Source organism: Polypterus senegalus, chromosome 5, assembly GCF_016835505.1.
Source record: "Polypterus senegalus isolate Bchr_013 chromosome 5, ASM1683550v1, whole genome shotgun sequence".
NCBI classification, from domain to species: Eukaryota; Metazoa; Chordata; class Cladistia; order Polypteriformes; family Polypteridae; genus Polypterus; species Polypterus senegalus.
In genome coordinates, this window is record NC_053158.1 from 122,071,976 (window position 1) to 122,097,013 (window position 25,038).

The window sequence follows — 25,038 nt, forward strand, 5'->3', positions numbered from 1 at the left end:
AGAAGTGAAAGGGTCTGGAGAAGCCATGGAGAACATTATGCTGCCTGTAACATCATTCAGCATGAGCACTTTGGTGGTGGGTTAATGATTGTCTGGGGAGGCATATCCATGGAGGGTCACACAGACCGCTACAGGCTTGACAAAGGCACCTTGGCTGCCATTAGGTATCAGGATGAAATCCTTGGACCCATTGTCAGACCCTATGCTGGTACAGTGGCTCCTGGTGCACGACAATTCCTGGCCTCATGTGGTGAGAGTATGCAGGCAGTTCCTGGAGGATGAAGGAATTGATACCATTGACTGGCCACCACACTTTCCTGACCTAAATCCAATAGAACACCTCTGGGACATTATGTTTTGGTCCATCCAATGCCACCAGGTTGCACCTCAGACTGTCCAGGAGCTCAGTGATGCCCTGGTCCAGATCTGGGAGGAGATCCCCCACAACACCATCTGTCATCTCATTAGAAGCATGCACCGATGTTGTCAGGCATGTATACAAGAACACAGGGGCCATACAAAGTGCTGCGTACAATTTTGAGTTGCTGCAATTAAATTTTGGCAAAATGGACTAGCCTGCCATAATTTTTTCACTCTGATTTTTGGGGCGTCTTTGAATTCAGGGCTCTGTAGGTTGATCATTTTCATTTCCATCAAACGATGTGGCATCCTTTCGTTCCTAACACATATCAGTATAGATATCCAGGAGGATTTCTTTTTCCCATTGAGATCTGATGTGTTTTCAAAGTGTTCCTTTAATTTTTTTGAGCAGTTTATAATTCACACTTTCAGAGACTACTATAAATCCCTATATACTACTGAATTTAAAGAAGACAATACACAATCTAATGCATTTCTGGATACATTACAAATACTACAAATAGACACTTTTAGTGCGGAGGAACTTGATAAACTTCTGGCGTTATCAGAATTACTAGATGCTATAAAGTCACTTCAAGGCGGGAAAGCAGGAGGCCCTGATGGCTACCCGGCAGAAATTTACAAGAAATTCTCCGCTCAGCTAGCTCCCCTCCTATTAGCAACATTTACAGAAGCCAGAGACAACCAAACTCCTCCTCAAACTTTTCTCTAAGCACTAATGAACGTTTTTCCAAAACAAAATAAGGACTTATCACAATGTGCATCATACAGACCAATTTCACTTCTGAATAACGATGTTAAAATACTCTCTAAAATCATAGCTAGAAGGATGGAGAAAGTGCTCCCCTCGGTAATATCTTCAAATCTCCTACGCCTGTTTAATGTAATATTAGATTCAACAATAACCTAATTTATTCACGCATCCAAAGAGCGAACCAACAAAGACAAAAGGCAGAAGGCGGCATGGCTCTACCGAACTTCCAGTTTTACTACTGGGCAGCAAATATACAAGCGATAAAAACCTGGACACAAATAGAAGAACATACACAGGCTTGGTCCGCAATAGAAGTAAAATCCTGAAGTACTTCTTTATATTCCCTGCTCTGTGCTCCAATAAACACAAGTTATCTGCAATATACTAATAACCCAATTGTGCTTCACTCACTTAGAATATGGAACCAATGTAGAAAGCATTTTAAGATGGAAAAGCTTCTATCTGTGGCACCTCTGCAAAAGAACCACCTCTTTCAACCTTCGCGAACATATGCAGTTTTTAATATCTGGAAAATATTTGGAATTAACTTGCTTAGAGATCTTTATATATACAACATCTTTGCAACCTATAAACAATTACATTCCAAATTTAACATTCCAGCTACACATTTCTTTCACTATCTTCAAATCAGGAACTTTGTTAAACAACCTTCCCGTTTTTCCTCATCTTGCACCCTCATCCATGCTGGAAAAAATATTGCTCAGTCTCAAAGACTCAGACACCATCTCTGCAATATATAAAATCATTTTACAGTCCCTCCCTTTCAAAGATCCAAGAGGACACTGGGAAAAAGATCTTTCAATTAATATATCAGAAAAGGAGTGGAAAGTAGCAATGCAGAGAATTCACTCAAGCTCCATATGCGCAAAGCATACAATTATACAACTCAAAATTATATATCAAGCACATCTGTCTTGTCTAAAACTCTCCAAAATGTTTCCAGCGCATGATCCAACCTGCAAACGCTACAACCAAGTCCCAGCCTCACTGGGTCACATGTTCTGAGCCTGCACCAAATTAACATTATTCTGGACCAAAATTTTTAATTACCTTTCAGACAGCCTTGGTCTCACAATCCCTTCTAACCCATTAACAGCTGTGTTTGGGGTTCTTCCAGATGGGTTTGAAGTGGAGAAAGACAAACTGAAAGCTGAGGCATTTACAATAAGCTTGTGGCCAAATCTCAAACGGTATCCATTTTAATTAAAGGACAAAATAGAAAAGTCTGAATTCATTAGATCAGCTTGTCTTGCCATTTGTTTCACTGCATGTGCCGATTTCTCCAGTTCCCTTTTCTCAGTTTATTACTCCACTTTCTTTAACATAATATTCCAATTCCTAGACTTGCTTTGTTTACACTACAGAAAGGTCACTGCAAAAAATAAAAAGGCTGTATGCTGGCTGAATTACCATATTACCTTGCATAAAGAAGCACTGGGCTCAAAAGATTGGTTTTTGAGATTTACCGGCCAATTTACCGATCAATGATCAAGACTTTTTTAGTGGAAATCGGATGATTTAGATTGGCGGGGGATCTCTACCTGGTATCAAAATATTTTAGAGAATAATGTTTACTTGCCTGTAGTGTTTCATTTATAATTGCTTCTTGTACTTTAATACCAGATGGGATAAAATTATGTGACTGTAAGTGACTTTCTGCACTACATTGCTTGTACAATCTCAGGAGGTCCTAACCCACCCTCTGTAAGTTAATGAAGAGGCTATGTCTCATCTGTAAATGAGAATTTCACTGTAGTTTGTGTATGTTATAATAATGGCCATTTAAAACCTAAATTATACTGTAGCTAGGAAAGATCATTTTCTTTTCATGTTTCAATATATATAAGAATTCATTCATAAAAAGGTCTGTGTTGCTATAACTCTCTTAACTTAATTTGAAATATTAGTATTTAGAATGTGATACTGATTGTATTCTTGGCTAAGCTACCTTTTTGTTATTGTAATATGATCTATACTCTAAGTGCAAAAAAACTTTCCTATTTCTTAAGAGTATAATACTGTACATTTTCTGTATGCTGTTACAACTTTTATTAATCTTACATATAAAAGAACATTTATTGCTTGTAATGAGTGGCATACATGGGCTAGCATCTCGGCCAGGATGGACCAGGGGAGATGAACTACTGAATATTTTCTCACCCCTATATGCTAGATGGCAGTCTCCCTGGGTTAGGACTCCCACACAGACACTTGCATGGCATGCATGGGCCTGTAGTTCCATGGGGCTACCCTGTTGGGTTCCACCTGGGCTGCCAGAAAGAGATGCAGGGATTCACAATCTTTACTTTCAGGGACTTCTGTTCGATCTGGAAGTGCTTCCAGCAGGCTATACCCTAACATTGGAAGAACTCCCAGGTCATAGTTAAAAGGAGCCACTCGGTCTTATCCAAGCGAGTTGAAGTTGGAGAGGAGCTGGACAAAAGTCTGGGAGGAGTTGAGGAGAAAGGAGAAGGGATTATTTGTTTTCTTGTGCTGTATTGAGCTGTATTAAAAGGAAGAAACCTGTATTTTTGTAAATAAAAAACATTTATTTGCTCCCGGGACTGTTTTTGTGTAGTGCTTAGTGCGCCCCTGGTGCATACTGTATTAATTAATGGTAAACATATTTTATAAAGCTTTTTATCCATCCAGCCTTTAATTTCTAATTGTTTAAAATAATTTAGTATCACAGGATATGGTAGCGTTAACAAAAGGTAGAAAGTAAACGTACATGGAACACCAGAACACTCATGCATAAATCCCAAAATGACCAATTCAGAGTTTTTAAAACAAGCACATTGTAAAAACCTTACAAACAAAAGGAACAAAACTGCACACTCATAGAGGAACCCATGCAATAGGAGAATGTGCAAAATTCACAGATACAGTGCCAGGACCAGGATCAAGACCAAAAATCACTGTGCCACAGTAGCCAAAACTATATAGAATGCAACACATTCATTATATTACATTAGCAAAGCAGAAGCTCAGAATTTTGCTGCAGAACAAATACAGTCAAAAGTCAAAGGAGTTTGATTTACATTCTTCTATATCAATTAATTAATGCAGTGTGAGATGTAAGGGACGAACTTCTTCACTTATCCTTCACATCTTCTACAACTCAGCCATGGACAGTGCAGTTTTCTATGCTTTGGTGTGCTGGGCTGATAAGATAATAATAATAATAATAATAATAATAATAATAATAATAATAATGAGAGGCCCACAGAATCAACAAGCTAATTAAAAGGGCAAGCTCAGATATGGGACACACTCTGGACCCCCTGGAGGTAGTAGTAAAGGAAAGTATTAAAACAAAACTGAGTTCCATTATGAACAATGCTGCATATGCTCTCCATATTCACTAACACGAAATTAGCCACTGTGTGACTATCAAGTCAGAATTTTTTTCTTTTTAACTCATCTTCCTTTTCAGTCATGTGGCATTCAGTTATAAACAGGAATTTTCATGCACTGTTCTTATAAAGAGTGCATGCAAGGTAGACATGACTCCTTGGACAAACACATGCATGTTTGAACTTGTCGTTAGTAGTGCTAGCTGCTCTTTCCCACCTTCCTGTCAGTTATAATCAACATTTCGGAGCAGGAGGTACACAGTAGCGTAGCGCAGCAAATTATTTAAAAAATTTTGGCAAATGAAGGAGTCATTCCGTTTCAGATTTATTCGAGACTTAAAAATCAGTTTGGGGATGAGTGTCTCTCTCGACCTAGACTGTATGATTGGTGCAAATCATTCAGATAGGGACTATCATCACTTCGATTGACTTAAGGATTTTAGAAATTCAAGTCGAATGAGGGGTTATTGATGCTGTGCAGGAATGGGTCAACATGCAGTCAAAAGACTTCTACTATTCCTGAACACTGGGACAAGTGTATTGCAGTGGCAGCAGGGTACATAGAAAACTAATGTATACGTTGTTTCATTGTATTCAATAAATAAAGTGTAGCTCATAAATTCCTGTTTATATTTGAACGCCCCTTGTATTATTATTATATACATGTATGTTATATTTAAATAGCTTCTGTAAAAAGTCAAATGTCTCCCTGGGGAAAAATAAAATTCTATCTATCTATCTCTAGAATTAACCTGCAAGGATCAGCAGAATCAGGAACCATTTATTCCCAGCATATGTGGAGAAGCACAAGGCACCAGCAGTAGACAGAATATATGAAGGGCAGACTCTCCAGAGTGTATCTAGTTACAGCAAGTGTGGATGAAGTGTGCTTGTCTTAGCTGACAGTGTATATCTAAATCAAAGGCATTTAACTTTCTGATTAGTCTTTAGAAATGATGAACCATAGACTGTCTGCTGATTAGAGGCTGCAGGTAGATTTCAGCAATAGTTTGGAAGTTAAAAATAAAAATATAGTACATTTCTCCCTGCTCCAACTCCAAATATTTTCCTGCAGCTACACCCATATACATATATTTATTCCACATCGTGTATGCCCTTGAGAACATTTCAAAATAAATAAGACTGGATATCCCATATCATACTCTGAATTCGGTGGCTTAACCTGCCACTGCTTTTGTAAAGTAATGCATGTATACATTTTTGGATTATTCTGGACTGAGATATGCTATAGGATGTTGTTTATTGTATAATACATATAAAATATAATGACTTACCAAAAACATTTATAATTTTGAAAACTACTATGCAGACTAAATCCATAATTCATGAAGACATTTCAATGAGATCGGCAAACTTGAACAAGGTATAATAAAAATACAAATGATGAATTTGATTTATGTATAAATATGTTACTCTATATGTGTATATGACCTAGCATCTCTCCTTCTTGTTCTCTAGATGAAAGTAATTGATGAAAGCCACTGTAAACTGTAGCCACTAGTCAAGTAAGGGGATTGCTTAAGTACTGTAGTTGACTAGAAGGAAGATGAAAAAAAAGGGATCAAAAGGAGTTGCCATGGAAACTAGTAGAAGCTAGTGATTGCAGACACATGCCAGTGCCTCCACTTCTAACCTATCCCCTCCCCCAACACCATTAATAAAGAAACATATACACATAATATTCCTAATACAATATATAAATAAGACATCACCAAATATTCTTACTAAAGCCAGATTGTTAAATGTTTGATATTCCTTTTATTCTTATTCTTGCATTTTGGAGAATCTGTGTGTGCCTGCATCCCCAGTTAATTAATCAAGGGATAGAAGAAGAGAAAGATCAGGCAGATCATATATCTTTAGAAAGTGCTGCATGATTCTGCAAATGTTAATGAAGCCTACTGCTGAAGAATGAGCAACAAAAGGCAGCGAGTTAAAAACACATGCATAATGAAGCTTGTCCATTCACATATTAAAATGCCCCACACTACTGTGAAACGTGCAAAGCCACAAGTCCTTCCTATTAGTATGCAATAAGTTCTGATCCAGCGATGGCATTTTCCTAATACTGTAAAGCCTGAAGTGGTATAGAAAACCTGTCCTTGTACTGACCTCTGATTGCTTGCTTGACTGAAGAGATAATTCTTTCATAAAAATATCCATTGATATATAAAAAATTAATTTACTAATGATGCAAATCTGTAATGCATTTGATATTATGAGCCAGTAAGAATATAATTTGACTTTAGCAATAACAATTGACTTTAACAACTTTAACAATAAAAGAATATACATTTCCAGCTATAGGTTTCACTATCCTGAAATTCAGAAAAATTACATCTCTCCATCACAGCATTACTAAAGCAAATTACAATACAGTATTTGCAATTAACGTGATCTGATTGATTAATAATTGGAAACCATTAACAGCCATTTTACCTGCTTATATAGTGGATGAACACAGGTAGATTAATTAATTCACAAATGCCCTTTCTCCTACTGCATTGCTTGTGCTTGTGCTGAATTTTTATGTTTCTTTGCGGGAGCAGCAGGCACAATCCCAGACGTCTTCACTGCTGCTCCTGCCTGTAATGCTTACTGTCAACCCCTCTGCTTAAAATAATGCTAGTGTGCTCCTGTGGGTATGGAAAACATGGACACTGTCCCTAGATTGGAATTCAATGCTACTCTGCTCACATTTTACCCAAATGAATCCAAGCCAGGCTGAAAATGCTATGCCAGGAGTTGCAACATGCACAAGTTGCGAAGGAGGTTATGCTTTCAGGGAATGAAACCTGACAATACATTCAATAAATGGTGCTGGTTCAGACAGTGCAGGTATTTCTATTGACATATTGTCAGGGTAATTACAATCTGCTCGGCCTGCCTGTAGATTTTTAAAATGCATTTGTGGCTCACGGGCAATCTGTATTTCATACTGTCTAATCTGGTTTTAATTTACAAGACTGGTGGATTTGGGATTAAATCATTCAGGAAACACTTCATAAATAAAGTCTACAGATATATGTATACACAATATGCATATATATAATGCACTTCAGGGATAATTTTTGTTTAATATAGAGCATTTATCAATTTGTACAGTACTCAGACATATTAATTAGACAAAATAAAACTGTACTCCAATGAATCTGACTGTAATTATTTCTACATATGTGCAGTAAAGGTAGCTGAAATACAAGTACAAAAAGGAGCCTTATCAGTAGTCATTTTAGCTAGGATATGACCACTCGGAGATCATGGCTGTGCTATCCCACTTTTATGAGAAGTGTTTTGTACATTTATAAGTAATATAAAAGGGTTTGTAAGTTTTGCCACAGATTATTTTCTCCTTTTTTCTTAAAAAAGAGTAGGTATTTTGAAAAGAGAAGGCATTGCCACACCAACTGTAATTATAGTCCTGTAATTTGAGTTTCCCTCCCATAATTGTGCTTAAACTACAAAATTATTTCAGATTAAAAATTGGGTAAATCTCAACAAACAGGGCCTGGAAAAAAAAATGTGATCTCTTTGTAACACAGAACAATACTGGCAATGTTTTTTTCATCAAATGTTAGTAATCTTGTTGAATATTTTAGGAATAAAATAGCAACTATAAGCAGGTGCACCTATAAGATTTAACCAAAGGCATGAAGTCTAATTGATGAATTAGCAGGAACAAATGTTAGAAATAATTGGTCTGAATGATCATCCTGGGCTTAAACCACTGGCCACCAACCGAACCAGTGATAATAAACAATCTGGATATAGTCACGGTGCTTACAGTAATTACAATATGAATGCAATTACAGAAAGCTATCTCAGTTCTCAAGATAAGAGGGAGTACAAAATAAATGGAGACACATTATTTGGAAAAGCCAGAAAAACTCAAAACATGAAGTGGCTGTACATCACAGAGAAATTAAATATAAATTCTTAAATATCAGACAACTGACATGAAAGTCAAAATATTTGCACTACAATGGAAAGCATCAAGGAAAAAGATTTGTTGAACCACCAATGCTGCCAGTGCAGACAATAGTGTTAGTAGTCATCTATCAAAGTTGCCAAACCTAATTTTGACTTTGCTTTCCAAAGAAGGAACCATCTTAAAATATTTTGTCAGCCAATTGTAGGATGTACATAATGTATACCAGGACAATTTAGAGATGTTAACTATCCTAATTTGGATATGGGAAAAATGCATACAGGCATAGGGAGAATGTGGATAATTCTGTATGATGGCTGTCAAATGCAGTACTCTGAAGCTGTAAATTTACCAGAGCTAACCACTGTGCCCACCATCATACTTTCTAGTCTTAGCAATCAACTTGGTGTGATCCAACAAACAGTGAAGCACAGAAATTGAAAAAATCGTAAGATTTTATCAATAATTGTTTTATTAAATCTACATGTCAAAGCACCAGTGAAGGTTTGGGGGAGGCTGGTTGGACTTAATGAGAACCTGGCAGGCTCTTGTCAGTATCGACAGACTGCAGGTTTTGTATATTGAAAATGTAAAAGGAAATTGGTGGGTTCTGAGGAAGAAGAGGGGTCCTTAGGAAACAGTTCAAAAAGCTTATACAGGTGTATTATTTAGGTTTGTTCTCACATACCCTTTACCTGCCTTACACTGTGGTTATGCCACTGGTGTATCATTTTTAGGGAGAGTTCAATGTTAGATGGTGAATTTCCTGTAAAAACTGTAATATAAAGATGGTTCACCATCTAAGAACTCATTCCTTTGGTTGTTTAAAAAAACGCTTGTATGTCTTTAAGGCACTGAGGCAGAGTCACGTGAAAGCCATGGAGTGTGCAGTGAGAATTTGAGTTTTAGAGACGTACCACGTGAAAGCCGGAACTACTGGAGATGCTAGAGAAAGGTTAAGTTTGTGTGTTTGTTGACCAAATGTAAGTTCTTATGTACATATTTAGAAGTAAAGTGTTAAATGTTAGAGAGAAATTGGTTCTGAATTAATAGACATGTTAATATTTTACATTACTTAGTGTTTATTATTTTTTACTATAAATACCATCAACACCATTCTATAAAACAGAGGATGTTTGTACTCTGTTCAATATAGATTCAACCTGTAAATTATTGGGATATTGCATTGAATATTTAAGAGATGTTGTGTATTAATGTGGATATACCTGTAAACCTGTTACATTGCCGCATTGAGGTTGTAATTGCAAATACCTTACATTGATAATGTGTATTGCATAGTGAAACATCATTTATATTTATATACTAAATGGTTTATTTGTTGTTTGCCTTGTTAGAACCACACACTCACCTAGCTAAAGCTACCTGTCCAGTCGCTCTACCTCATGTGTATTTCTGGCTTTTCAACATTAAAGCAATGTTCCTGCAATGGTTGGATAAGTTCCTTTGTACTAACTGACACACCACAGTGACTACAGCAAACTGCAAGTCTGCCTTTTCAACTTCATTTCCAATAATTTGTGATCCTTCAAGCTGGATCACAGTGGTTATTGTGGAACGTGTATCCTTACTCCTACCAGCAAGCTGTAGCAACCTATCCAAGTAGACAGTTGTGCCCTCTGCATTACTTAGAGGATTATGATTTGAGCTATGCAGGCTATAGATGCATCATCTTCACTGTGGCCAGGAGTACTACACACAATTTGCGAAGAAGAGGAATATGATGCCGGCAGAATGTTGTTACCTCAAACTCTGCAAGCTCAAGCAACACCAAGTCGTAGAGAACTAGAGATGGCTTCACCAAGAGCACACAATAATTCTCATAGAAAGCTACAGCTTGAGAGAGACTATGAACACTCACAATCAAAGACTGCTAGCCTTTCTAATATTAGTCTTGACTCATTAAGAAAAGCTGCACCAGTTCCTGCACGAAAGACTGTCTATCGAACACCAGTGCCATCTCTTAGGACTTCAAATGCCCCTTGCAACTACAGCAACAACGAGTACCTCCAAAGAAAGCAGAGACTGTGGGAAGGAGAAAATGTAAGTAATAACAGTTTTAATGCACCTATATCACCTGACCATGTGCAGGAGGGTCCTCAACCTAGCCAAGAGAGTCTGATGTAATGCTTGACCTAATGGAAGAGATGGTGGCATGGATGCGTGAAATGAGAGCCCAAAGTAGACAAGCCAGAACTCCGCCCTACTCTTCTCCACCTAGACCAGATTCCTTTTCCCTTTTCGTGATGCACATCCTCAAAGGACACCAACCAGGCAACATCCACCTTTACATCAGTACTATGTGGATCTTAACACATCTGCTCCTCACCTGCCTTACCAGCCTCCTCCGCAGCCACTTCAACACTATATCCTGCAACCTCCTAGATCAATGGAATGTGATCAGTACACCCTTGATCAACCCCAACGGGAGTACTTTCCACAGGCATAAGAGACCTTACTCGCCTGCCTCACCAGCCTTTGGCTACAATATTTTGTAGTATTTTGTGGCTGGAATCAAGTCTACTAAGATTTTTGCACCAGCAGGACCCATTGATACTAATATTGTATGTTTTCTAACTGTGTTGTCAGAATTCTAGCAGAGTGAGAAAGCAAAGTGTTACAGCTATGAAACTACATTTCTAAAAGGAAGACTTCAAGGATGGATAAATGCTTGTTATAGAAGGAAGATTTCAAGAATGAAATTCCACTGTGAATTTTTAAAGTATACTTAGAATTGATTTATCTACAAAAAAACATAGGTGAGTTTTACTAATTTAGGTAGATCACCTAAAGTCTAGAGTCAGCAGAATCTCCAAAGAAAACAAAAATTGTATTTGAGCCATTTTGACCATTTCACTCCAATTCTGTAGTATTTACACTCACGTCTAGCACAGAAGTGCTTTCAGACTAGACTTTAGGACTAATTTTAAAATCTGTCTTTTTAAATATAAAGCTTTAAAAGGTTTCGGCCACTATTTACACAAAAAATACAGATGAATACATATGTAAGTAGTAGTTGCTAGCAGCTAAACATTAGTTTTTTAAAGCTCCCAAGGATACATTTAACTGCTGTAGGATGTTAAACCTGTAGCTTGAACCTTGTGATCCTTCAAGCTGGATCACAGTGGTTATTGTGGAACATGTATTCTTACTCCTACCAGCAAGCTGTAGCAACCTATCAAATCTGTGAAACTGTCTGTCTGCTTGTGCAAACGAATCCCTATTGGTCTCAGTATTTAAATCCATGATGAAGACATGATAACTTATTCTAGTATAACCCTAATTACAGATACTGATTAAGTATTCATATTACAAATGTCTTTATTAGATATTTGCACATAAATACAAGATAGCAATCTTTGAGATCCTTCCTTATTCTCTTTCTTTATGCTCTGGCATTTGGTGCCTCTGCCACATATTTAAGCTTCCCCTGCTCATCAAAACTGGCACCAAATATATTGGAAGACTTAATTTTCAATGATAAATCTATTCAATCCATTTCCTATTATAATGTCCAAGACATACTGCTGATTTTACTATGTTGCTATGTATTTATGTTAACAGAAGTTAAGATTGTCTTGATTTATTTATTTGAATCATTTACATTATTTTGTTTTACTGTGCCTTTAAAATAAGTTGCATGTCTATGTAAAATGTGATGCAGTTTAATAATTTGCTAAGCAGTGTAATCAGTGAGGAACGCTATATGAAACTGAATTCAACTGAAGTGAACTGAATTAAATTTATTGGAAGTAAATGTGAGGTGTGCAACATAGGAAATAGAATAAGTTACATAATACATAATTTTACAGCAAATGGTCTAGACTTAATGTGAAAGCTTGTATTGGACTCATCATTCTGCAAAGTCCGTGTATAGCAGAAATTAAGAAGGATATTGATTATATAGCATACTCTATTGAGTACATGCCAACTGAGGTTGCGACTCATGCAACTACATGAAACGAATGACCTAGCCTTTTCTTTCTCCACAAATAAGATTATTTGGCAGCACATCCCATCACTAAGGAGAAACTAATTGGCATGATCAGCATCAAGACCTGTGCAGCACTAGTGGTAACTCTCCTAGAAAAGAATATTAGTGACTGGATTACTCTTAAGGAGTGATTCTTAGAAGTCTTCGCTCCTTTTGCTTACAAGTCTATAACTGAGGACAATCTTTGGTCCACTTTCCATGAACAAGATTAAACAATTAGGAAAACAATGGGGCACAAATCAACCTGATTGTTCCACTGTTGTTGCTGTCTCACACTTTTCCTGTCCCTCCTATCACTCCTGTCATCACTGCAAAAGACTTGTGCTGCTTATTCATGAAGCAAAATAATTAAAAAAAAGCTAAAGGCCCAGACCTTATTTTCCCTTTCACATTCAGGCAGTATGTGCAGACATCTTCAACCACAAATCTATGGATCTATGCACTGTTTCTGTCTGCTTTAAGACCTCCACCATCAATCCAGCAGCAAAGAAATCAAAGGTCACGGGCCTGAATGACTACAGACTAGTAGCTTTAACCTCTGTAGTAATGAAGACCTTTGAGCACTTTGTTTTTAACTACTATATGTCAAGAATGACACAAAACACTTTCTGGACCTATTTTGCAAACAGAGTCAACTGGTCTGTGGATGATGCCGTGAATCTGGGTCTAAGCTTTATTTACTAACACCTTGATAAGCCAGGGGCATATGAGAGGATCTTGTTTGTGGACTTTAGCTCCGCTGTCAATGCTATCACCCCAGAGTTCCTGAATAAGTAACTCACCCAGTTCAAAAATCGCATTTCAATCTCCCTTTGGATAACAGATTTTCATACAGATAGCAAACAGTATGTGCAGTGGGGCAGACATATGCTTGACCCTTTAACCCTTTGTGCTGCAGGGCTGTGTCTTTTTCTCACTAGAAGTTTTCACTGCAAAATAATGACTATGCCACTTGTGTTACATCTGTCAAACCTATTAAATTTGCAGATGACATCACATTAATAGGTCTCATTTCAAACAATTATGAGCCCATATACAGACAACAGGTTAAAAATCTGACATTGTGGTGCAGCCATTAATAATTTGGACCTTAACATTCAAAAAGACTCATGAGATGATTAGAGATTTGAGGACTTAGCCACCTTGCTTAAACATCACTTGCTATAAAAAGCTCAGCCGCCAAAATGGCAGAGTCAATTAAGTTTCTGTTAACCATGCTGTCACAAAACCTAAAGTGGGATGAAAACATGTATTATCGAGAAAGCCCATCAGAGAATTTCCTCAGTTGGCATAAAAATATTCTATCTCCCACAAGCAAGATGTGTCCAGTTCTATACAGCCATTGTTAAGTCCATTCTGATATTATCTGTAAATGTCTAGTTTGATGCCTTCATAATAACTACTAAGCACAGTCATGTTTTTCTCATTGTACTGTATTGTTTTTATGTTTTTGTTTTTCTTTTATTCATGTCTTAATAAAGATATTTTTCATACCCTATATTTGCATTTCCCTTTATTTATTGATGCCACCTGGGATTTGTATTCATTTTTTCCCTTTTGGTGGAGATTAAAAGTAAATAACTAAGCAAAGTTAGTGTCATGCTTTCACATTGCTGCAACAAATCCTAGACATTTATAAATAAGATAACAAAGATGAATATTGTTATGGGATGTGACTGGAATGTGCTTGTGTGAAAACATCATGTAATAGACAATTGCTATAGAGCACTGGAAGAAGTAAAATGGCTTTGGATAGACCACTAATAATACCAACAATCACTGTTTCAGAATTCTGTCTATAAACTACAAACATCATATTTATTCTCTCTTTATTTATAAGACAATAAAATTATATTAGACCGAGGGTTCGTTTTAACTTTGTTCCTACAAATTGCCCTGGCACTTCACTAAGTCACATGATTAAAATAGTGTTTTGTGGGATTATTTTTGTTAACATTTCTTAACTTTTAACTTAATGATACCTTGAATGCAATTAATAGTTACATAAGAACTTACTCTACTTGAAAATAGACAAAGCACATTCATTTTCAAAAAATATATCAGCAGTTCAGAAAGAACCATGCAGTTTTAAATGCTGTTTATTGAACATTCGCTCTCTTGGCACTAAAGCTGTTTTGGTAAATGATATAATATTAAGTACAAAATCTGATCTGTGTCTTCTTACTGAAACCTGGCTTAGTAAATATGACACTGTTCCTCTAGCTGAGGTGTCACCAGATGGATACTCGTTCCTTCATAAGTCTAGAGATTCTGGTCGAGGAGGAGGCCTTGGAATAATTCATTGTAACAAATTGCAAATCACTCCTAAGAATTTAGGCAACTTTACATCCTTTGAGGCATTCATTTTAAATATTAAAACAGATTCCAACACAATTATAGTGCTAGTCTACAGACCACCAGGGCCATATTCATTTTTCATGACTGAATTTAGCAACCTTCTGTCTGATTTGGCTATAAATTATGATCACGTAGTTCTGATGGGGGATTTTAATGTACACATTGATGTGGAAACTGACACTTTTAGCAAATGTTTTACTTATTTGTTAAATTCAGTAGGATTTTGTCAGATTGTCAAAGGTCCAACTCATAATCATAACCATACATTAGATTTAATTATAACTTACAAAGTTGAAATTCAAAATTTAAATATTACTCCATTAAATGTAGTTATTTCCGATCACTTCTTAATTACGTTTGATTTAGTTCTGCCCATGCCAGCACTCGCAGATTAAAACAAAGACAGTGCGACATCTAGATTGTAATTCTGCTTCAAAATTTATAGATACCTTGAGTAAGTCGAGTGTAATTGTGGAAAACCATTTAGATCAGTTAACATCAAATGTAAACGTGGAAAACAATTTAGATCAGCTAATATCACATTATAATGTGACCTTGAGAGATGCTCTGGACACAGTGGCTCCCCTAAAACAAAAAGTGATCAAAGCACATAGAAACTCTCCCTGGTTTAATGAAAATACTCAGCTCTTAAATTAGAGTGTCGAAAACTGGAGCGCAGATGGAGAACAACAAAGCTACATGTCTTTCAAATTGCATGGACAGAGAGTGTAAATAAATATAAAAAGCCCTCTTTAAAGCTCGCTCAGAATACTATTCTACATTAATAGATAGCAATAATAAAAATCCTAGGGTACTTTTTAGAGCAGTGGCTAAATTAACAAATGGAATTCAGATCAACAGTGCAAAATACCAACAGATATTAGCAGTACAGACTTTATGAACTTCTTCAATGAGAAAATTAAAAATATAAGATCCCAGATCTCAGCATCACAGTACAAACCAAATACTAGCTTAGCAGACCCTGTCACATTGCATTCAGCACTTTAATAATTTTAATCCTGTAACTCACCAGGAAGTCTTAACTTTAATTACTAAAATGAAGCCCACTACTTGTTCCCTAGATCCAGTGCCAACAAAACTAGTAAAAGTGCAATGGATGTTCTTGCAGCCTATTCTAACCATTATCAATAGTTCATTACTGCATGGCACGTACCTGATGCACTAAAAGTGTCAGTCATTAAACCTTTACTTAAAAAGTCAGACCTAGACCCACACATACTAAATAACTATAGGCCTATTTCAAATTTACCATTTCTCTCTAAAATACTAGAGAAAGTAGTCGCCAGTCAGCTTCAGTCACACCTTACGCATTACAATTTATTTGAGAAATTCCAGTCTGGCTTTCGCACTGGTCATAGTACAGAAACGGCACTAACACGGGTTGTAAATGACATTCTGATATCCTCTGATGAAGGAAATTCCACTGTAATTATGTTGTTGGACTTAAGTGCAGCATTTGACACCATTGACCATTCTATTTTCCTGCACAGGCTAGAAAACGATGTTGGGCTTACAGGCCCCGTGCTCGCTTGGTTCAGTTCTTATTTATCAAATCGATTCCAGTATGTACAGAAATGTGCAGACAGTACTCCATCATTATACACAGAAGTTCAATATGGTGTCCCGCAGAGCTCAGTACTGGGACCTTTACTGTTTTCACTTTACATGCTTCCACTGGGATCTCTCATTAGGAAACATAATGATAATTTTTACTCGTATGCAGATGACACCCAGTTATAACTTTCATTTAAATCAAATGAAGTTTCTCCGATGTTGTCTTTAATTAGTTGTGTTAGTGAATTAAAGGAATGGATGAATGAGAACTACTTGTCTTTAAATACAGATAAAACAGAGATGTTAATTGTTGAAGGGAATGACGCTGATCACAGCAATATTTTGTCGTCATTTAACTCAGTTGGAATCCCAATTAATTTTACTGAATCAGCCCGCAATCTAGGTGTTATCTTTGACTCTAGCATGTCATTTAAAGCGCATATTACAAAGTAGTCCAAAACATGTTTTTTGCAATGCGGTGTTCACTGGCTGTCCAAACTGTTCTCTATACAGCCTCCAGTTAATCCAAAATGCCGCTGCAAGAATTATTACAAGAACAAGAAAATATGAACACATAACCCCAGTTCTTAAATCTTTACACTGTCTCACAGTTAAGTTCAGGGCAGATTTCAAAATCCTCCTTTTAACATATAAAGCATTAAATGGCCAAGGTCCGGCTTACTTGCCTGAACTTATCATGACTTACAAACCTGAGCACATTAAGATCTCAAGATGCCGGTCTGCTTAGGATTCCAAGGATTAATAAAATAACAGTGGGAGGTCGAGCTTTTAGTTACAGGGCCCCTAAACTGTGGAATGGTCTTCCTGCTTCCATAAGAGATGCCCCTTCAGTCTCAGCCTTTAAATCCCGGCTGAAGACTCACTACTTCAGTTTAGCATATCCTGGCTAGAGCTGCTGATTAACTGTACATACTGCATCTCTGTTGTTAGTCATTAGCACTATAACATAAGTAACATGATAATTATATTTGAATACTAACATTCACCTATTCTGTTTCTTTTCTCGGTACCCAAATGTGGCCATTGGTGCCACGGCCCACCTGCCAAGTTGTTTGCCTGCCTATGGTAAAGTCATCCCTGATGGAGGATCACAGGAATCATGGGAAAGAGGGGTCCTTTCATCGGAGCAACGTTTCAGCCGTGGCATGGCCAAATGGGGAGGCAGCTAGATGGATGAGGTCTCCAGGACTCTAAAAATATCGAAACCTAATTATTTCATATCATCTACTGTTAAACCGTACTTCTAAAATTTTTATTATTATGCTGTCTTAAGGAATTGTTCTGTTCTGTATATTGTATTGTATTGACCCTCTACTTTTGACACCCACTGCACGCCCAACCTACCTGGAAAGGGGTCTCTCTTTGAACTGTCTTTCCCGAGGTTTCTTCCATTTTCCTACAAGGTTTTTATTGGGAGTTTTTCCTTGTCTTCTCAGAGAGTCAAGGCTGGGGGGCTGTCAAAAGGCAGGGCCTGTTAAAGCCCATTGCGGCACTTCCTGTGTGATTTTGGGCTACACAAAAATAAACTGTATTGTATTGTATTGTATTTTAATAAAACTACAACTGAAAAATCAGTGCTACAATGGACAGGAGACTGAATATCACTGGACTCATTGTCAGAACTAGAGGTTACAAGATAATTACAGACAATTTTTGAAGGATTTGGTATATATATTTTATACACTTTAGATAGTTCAAAAAGTTCTTCTCTTAGACAGCCATTTTTTGCCTTATGGACAAGTGTGTCAATACTAACAAGCAAGTTTCAGAGTTATAAACGCTACATTGACAAAAAGTGAATCAATACAAGAAGATATATGATCGTGTTTAAAGTAAAAAACAAATAAATACATCACTTTCCATGTAAAAAAATGATTATTATTATAGGCGTATACCTATAGTATATAGGTATAGTATATAGTATAGTGGTTGATTAAAAAATATAACAAAGCAGTAGTAATGATCAATGGCATAATGTACAGTGGTGTGAAAAACTATTTGCCCCCTTCCTGATTTCTTATTCTTTTGTATGTTTGTCACACAAAATGTTTCTGATCATCAAACACATTTAACCATTAGTCAAATATAACACAAGTAAACACAAAATGCAGTTTTTAAATGATGGTTTTTATTATTTAAGGGGAAAAAAAATCCAAACTTACATGGCCCTGTGTGAAAAAGTAATTGCCCCCTTGTTCAAAAATCACCTAACTGTGGTGTATCACACCTGAGTTCAATTTCCGTAGCCACCCCCAGGCCTGATTACTGCCACACCTGTTTCAATCAAGAAATCACTTAAATAGGAGCTGCCTGACACAGAGAAGTAGACCAAAAGCACCTCAAAAGCTAGACATCATGCCAAGATCCAAAGAAATTCAGGAACAAATGAGAACAGAAGTAACTGAGATCTATCAGTCTGGTAAAGGTTATAAAGCCATTTCTAAAGCTTTGGGACTCCAGCGAACCACAGTGAGAGCTATTATCCACAAATGGCAAAAACATGGAACAGTGGTGAACCTTCCCAGGAGTGGCCGGCCGACCAAAATTACCCCAAGAGCGCAGAGACGACTCATCCGAGAGGTCACAAAAGACCCCAGGACAACGTCTAAAGAACTGCAGGCCTCACTTGCCTCAATTAAGGTCAGTGTTCACGACTCCACCATAAGAAAGAGACTGGGCAAAACGGCCTGCATGGCAGATTTCCAAGACGCAAACCACTGTTAAGCAAAAAGAACATTAGGGCTCGTCTCAATTTTGCTAAGAAACATCTCAATGATTGCCAAGACTTTTGGGAAAATACCTTGTGGACTGATGAGACAAAAGTTGAACTTTTTGGGAGGCAAATGTCCCGTTACATCTGGCGTAAAAGGAACACAGCATTTCAGAAAAAGAACATCATACCAACAGTAAAATATGGTGGTGGTAGTGTGATGGTCTGGGATGGTTTTGCTGCTTCAGGACCTGAAAGGCTTGCTGTGATAGATGGAACCATGAATTCTACTGTCTACCAAAAAATCCTGAAGGAGAATGTCCAGCCATCTGTTCGTCAACTCAAGCTGAAGCGATCTTGGGTGCTGCAACAGGACAATGACCCAAAACACACCAGCAAATCCACCTCTGAATGGCTGAAGAAAAACAAAATGAAGACTTTGGAGTGGCCTAGTCAAAGTCCTGACCTGAATCCAATTGAGATGCTATGGCATGACCTTAAAAAGGCGGTTCATGCTAGAAAACCCTCAAATAAAGCTAAATTACAACAATTCTGCAAAGATGAGTGGGCCAAAAAACCTCCAGAGCGCCGTAAAAGACTCATTGCAAGTTATTGCAAACGCTTGATTGCAGTTATTGCTGCTAAGGGTGGCCCAACCAGTTATTAGGTTCAGGGGGCAATTACTTTTTCACACAGGGCCATGTAGGTTTGGATTTTTTTTTCTCCCTAAATAATAAAAACCATAATTTAAAAACTGCATTTTGTGCTTACTTGTGTTATATTTGACTAATGGTTAAATGTGTTTGATGATCAGAAACATTTTGTGTGACAAACATGCAAAAGAATAAGAAATCAGGAAGGGGGTAAATAGTTTTTCACACCACTGTATATGTTGAACCAAAGTGACTAACTGAAAGAGAAACAACTCTGTGGAGGGAACAAAGCTGGGAAAGGGACAGTCATAATAAAAGGGTGAGTTTGCCATTGATGTGGTGGTTTAACATGCAAATCTTACATCATGGCAAAAGTGAGCATAGCAACAAAACACAAATCGGTCATCCTGCATTGTCAGGGTCTCCCCCAAGCAGACAAGTTGTTTTAATTTTAGATATGCTGCCCAAGCTCTTTTGCAGAAGCACAAACCAGAAAGACTGAGACTGGAAACACAGTAGTTGTACATGAAAACTGAATCAAGCTTACTTCCCTTTGAAATAAGATGTCCATCACTGATATAAGCTCCGGACTAGTAAAAACCAATGGGACCCTGGTAAACCTGTAGAAAGGTGACATAAATTGAGGAACAAACTCTGTTCAGCCTTGTTTCTTATTGTCGCTTCAATGTTGCATAGCAATTTAGAGTGCTTGAAAAATTTATGCAGGTGCTAGAGATGATGATTATGTTTGAAGGATCCTGCTTGGTAGGTTAGCGTCATGTTGCCATAAAAATAAAAATAAAGTATAAGTGATAAAGTGATAAAGTAATAAGTGATGTGGCATTCTAGTGGAAATATTTTCCTTTTAAATGATAGCCACTAATGGAGGAGGATGAATTGTGGGAGGCAGAAAAAGAAAGCAGGGCTGCTCTAAACTGATGTGTCAACACTGTGTCGAGCTTTTGAAGTGCTGGTGTTTGAAAACCCACTTTAAGGCTTGTTTCAAATGCACCCATCACATGATTCAGGGGCATGCTAGTGCCATAACATCACTGGTATCTCCACAGTCAGAATCCCTATAGATCAGCTAGTCCGCCAGCCTTCTTTAACTCAAAAAAGAAAGAAATGGCCTTTCTCCATCTGTGCAGTGTTCTGACAGGAATTTAAATCTTGTAGTTCCGGTAGGTGGGACTCGCACATAGAGCACAAGTCAAAGCAAAAATAAAAACTTCTTAAAAACAGTTATGGAGTACTTGTATCTATAAGTTAATAAATACTTTTAAGAGACATTATGAAAGATTAACGCAGGATATCACATTTCTTGGTGTGGAGTCTCGTCTACGTAAATTGATGGGCACATTTGGCATAAGGCACCACTTACATTGTAGCTTCTATTCTACCCCAAGTGGATCGAGTCAGACAGGCTGAGAGACACTTCATGCTAGAGTTTAAAAAGCCGATGTGGCTATCATAACGTATTTGTTTAAGAAACTCCTCATTGAACGTTTTTAGTATTTAGTGATTTTAAAATCTGTAGCTGATATGTACTTTTGATTTCTAAAATGTGTTGAGTAAAAGTATGTGCTGCATAACTAATTACAACTGTCTTCAGAACATAATCAGTGCTATCGACAGCATCTTCTGCAATTTGTGGGAGCCTCAGGACTTCTACATTAATGAGACAAAAAAGCTGTAAAGAAACTTTGCAAATTCATCCAGAGGTCGACATAAAGATCACTCAAATGGCAAGGAGGTGTGCTGGATAAGCACATCTGTAGCCAAACTTTCAAAAAAGCACTTGAGTTTGTCAGCAACATCCATCCCTTGTGAATGCATCTTGTCAAAGGCTGATGAGGGATCAGTAAAGAAGTTGTCTGAAGAATAAATCATTTATGTACACTGAGCTTTTGTGGTTTCTGTATTCTTAAACCATCTTCTATTTATGCAGTCCTAGTTACTGACACATTTATCGTTTCATCTTTCCTGTCCTATTACTCAAAGTAGGAACCTGCTGTCAGTTAGCACCAATCATCGACACTGAGTTTCATTCAAGGCTATACCATCTTTCCTGTCATACACAATTTCTCCACATACGAGTACAATATACATAACAGTAATATGGTATTCTGGGATGGTCACTATTCTACTTCTCCTTGACTTAAGTGCAGCATATGATACAGTTAACCATGACATTTTACTGTCCCAACTTTCAGCTAATAGGATGGCACAATCAGCGAATGTGACAGATTTGACTGTGACTGCATCTTTTCTTTATGGCGAACTTCTTAATTTTGAGCTCCACAGAACATTGTAAAGTATTAATAAATGATATATTAGGGCTTCAGCATTAGGGCGGTGGAACGAAGAACACTGGAAATTTAAATGTGATCTCAAAAAAAGAGGATAATATACTAAAACCTTGATTATCCGTGATGCACAAGAGAAAAGACGGAAAACAAAACAGCTACTTTAAAAATGATATACAGTACATTAGTTTAGCGAATAGTTATGTTTATTTACAAAATAAAACCATATTAACCAAATATAATACAGTATTAACAAAATTAATTAATTCATATAATATAATACTCAGAGGTACTGGAGTTTTCTGTGTTTTACTTGGAGTCTTCTTTCCATAACAAGCGATGCCCTGTCTTATACAGTACTCCATTATCTGAGTTACGGGTTAAAGACACTTATGTTCTTCTTTTCTCCATATCGCACATACTCCTGCTTATTGTCTCCTGACTCCCTACTCAAAACTATCATCCATCTCCTAAGAGGCATGTCTGCCCCTTACAGAGCAGAAGCCCTTCAGCCAGTCCCATCACTTACACGGCATTCCACCCTTTCTGCTCCTGCAAAGCTTGTGAGAAGCTGCTTGCATGTCACAATATATTAATAAAACATAAAAGAATTTTAAAAGAAAATTACAATACAGAAGAACATAGAACAACATTAATGCCAGTTGTCTCCATTTTCGACATGTTTTTCAATTTTGTTGGCATCATGCTTTATGTTGTTCAGTGTTCTTTTTACTCCGTAAACTGAAGCAATACTTGAAGCACTTTCACTGTTTTGTAAATGTTAAATAACTTAAATTTTTTGTGACAATTCCAACACCATATACATATTTCTATCAGCTATAGCAATGTATAATTGATTAATAATAACAAAAGAGAAAAGCTATGATGTGCTATTAAAATTGAAGGTACACAACTGACATTGTGATTTCAAAATGCAGCATGACACACGGTGCCAGACAGGAACACTACGTGCTAGCAAAAGGCAAAGTTGTTCCAATGTGCAGAGGTTGCAGTGTATCGCACAGCAATAGATGCTGGCATGCGCATTGTTTTTTTTTTGACCCTGATGGTTAATGAAGAATGACAGTTAATCGTGGTTGTACTGTAATACTATTAACAGGAACAATAACAATGATACAATGTAAAAGGTAAATATTTATTAAAAGAACCAGATCTTCTTGAGTGAGGTGTCTTATTTTGTTTTATTTAAGCTATTGTTTGTTGTATAGTACATTCTGCCTACTGGCATTAATAATATTTTTTTTAGATAACTCTTCACTTTGTTGCCAATCCATAGCAGCGACACTTAAAAGAAATAAAAATTTAACAGACTTCAGTGAACTTGATTTTGAGATTGTGTAACGTTAATGCTAATGGCCAGGAGATGTCACTAGAGAAGTGAGTGTCAAATGTTTCGAAGCTTCAACACGATTTCTGACACTGTCCACTGTAAATTGCAGTGCACCCCGATAAAATGAAAATAACATGTAATACACCTGCAACCTTAAAATGTAGAGTTCATGACATCGTGGTGCATGAGGAAACAGCAGGCAGATGGCTGCATATACATATTTACTGACAGACAGACCAACACTTTGCACAGAACATGCGTTAAATCAAAAGAGAAACAGAACGCAAAGATGCACAAACACATAAAGATCCGTGATAATTATACCTTAGTATGCATGCACCAAGTCAGAAGGAACATTCGAATTCCACGGGGCACAGATATGTAATCTGTATAACAAGGGACTTAAATGATGGGCAGATAAATCTCAAATTTTTTGCATGTCTTCTGTGTATTTTGATGACCTTTTGCATCATATTCGTCCTTCGTTCATCATTCTGGCACAAGTGTAACCCGCCTCTCCTTGAAATTCATCATTTGGAATACATGGCCGTCACGTCAACTGCACCATGTAGGTAAAACTATTTTCATGCATGCATCTCCAAGTCTGATATCATTTTTGCCATGTGTCCCTTGCTCCAAGTGCAGGGAGGCGTCAAGTATAAACCAGCCCTTAGTAGAATTCGACTCATGTTCTCCAAGGAGGAACCCACTCATTGCCCCCACTGTACTTAAACATATCTTAATGGCACATCTGCTCAACAATAAAAGAAGGACCTTTTGCATCTGTTACAATATAATTAGTTTAAAATTTCAATGATTTCATTCACCAAATAATAATCACCAAAGCCTTTTTTGGTCGCAAATAGTTACAGGCTGGAGCAATGAGGGACATATAGTATTTTGAGGTGGCCAACCAAAATACGGTTAAGTGAGCAAATTTCTATAGAGGAAAGCATTTCAGCTTTTATACAACACTCAGTTGTTCTTGGATTGACCCTGTTTGGTGAGCTGAACTGGTTTTCATTTTATTGGGATAACGCTGAGCTTGCTAGATACATATGCATTTGCTGCTTAACAATTTCATGACCACTACATCCAAACATTCAATTTTCATATCAGCAAACTGAAATCAATATATTGTTTTATTGTTTCTTTCTTCTTCTTGTTTGAATATACATTATTAATTTTTGTATTTGCATGTTCTATACAGGGGAAGATACAACTAATTGTTTAGAAGAGTGGGCTTTCATGGGTAAAATGAGTTACCAATAGTGCACACTACCCCTTTTTTATTTAATTGTAGTTGCTTGTGTAAGCATTGTGAATTTTAAAGGTACACCTTTTTTCAAATGTATTGCTCTTGCCATCATTGTTTTGGGATTACTAATGGGCAATGAAATGTAGCCGTCACCCCTTTTAGACCTCATTCTGGAAAATTTGTGACCAAAAGACCATTCATCTGAGGTGGAAATAAAGCTCAATGACTCACCAAATCATGAAAACATAAGAATTGGGTTGCAGAAAAAGGATAGTAGGTGCTCAGTACCGATGACTCAAAATTTGAAATGTCTGGATCTAACAGAAAGCAATT

At 37.1% G+C, this 25,038-nt stretch overlaps 1 protein-coding gene across 1 annotated transcript in view; it reads right to left on the reverse strand.

The window, feature by feature from the left end:
• The window catches only part of cntnap2a (contactin associated protein 2a), a 986,203-nt gene that overhangs the window by 46,952 nt on the left and 914,213 nt on the right, over positions 1–25,038 (reverse strand). The window lies entirely within an intron of this gene.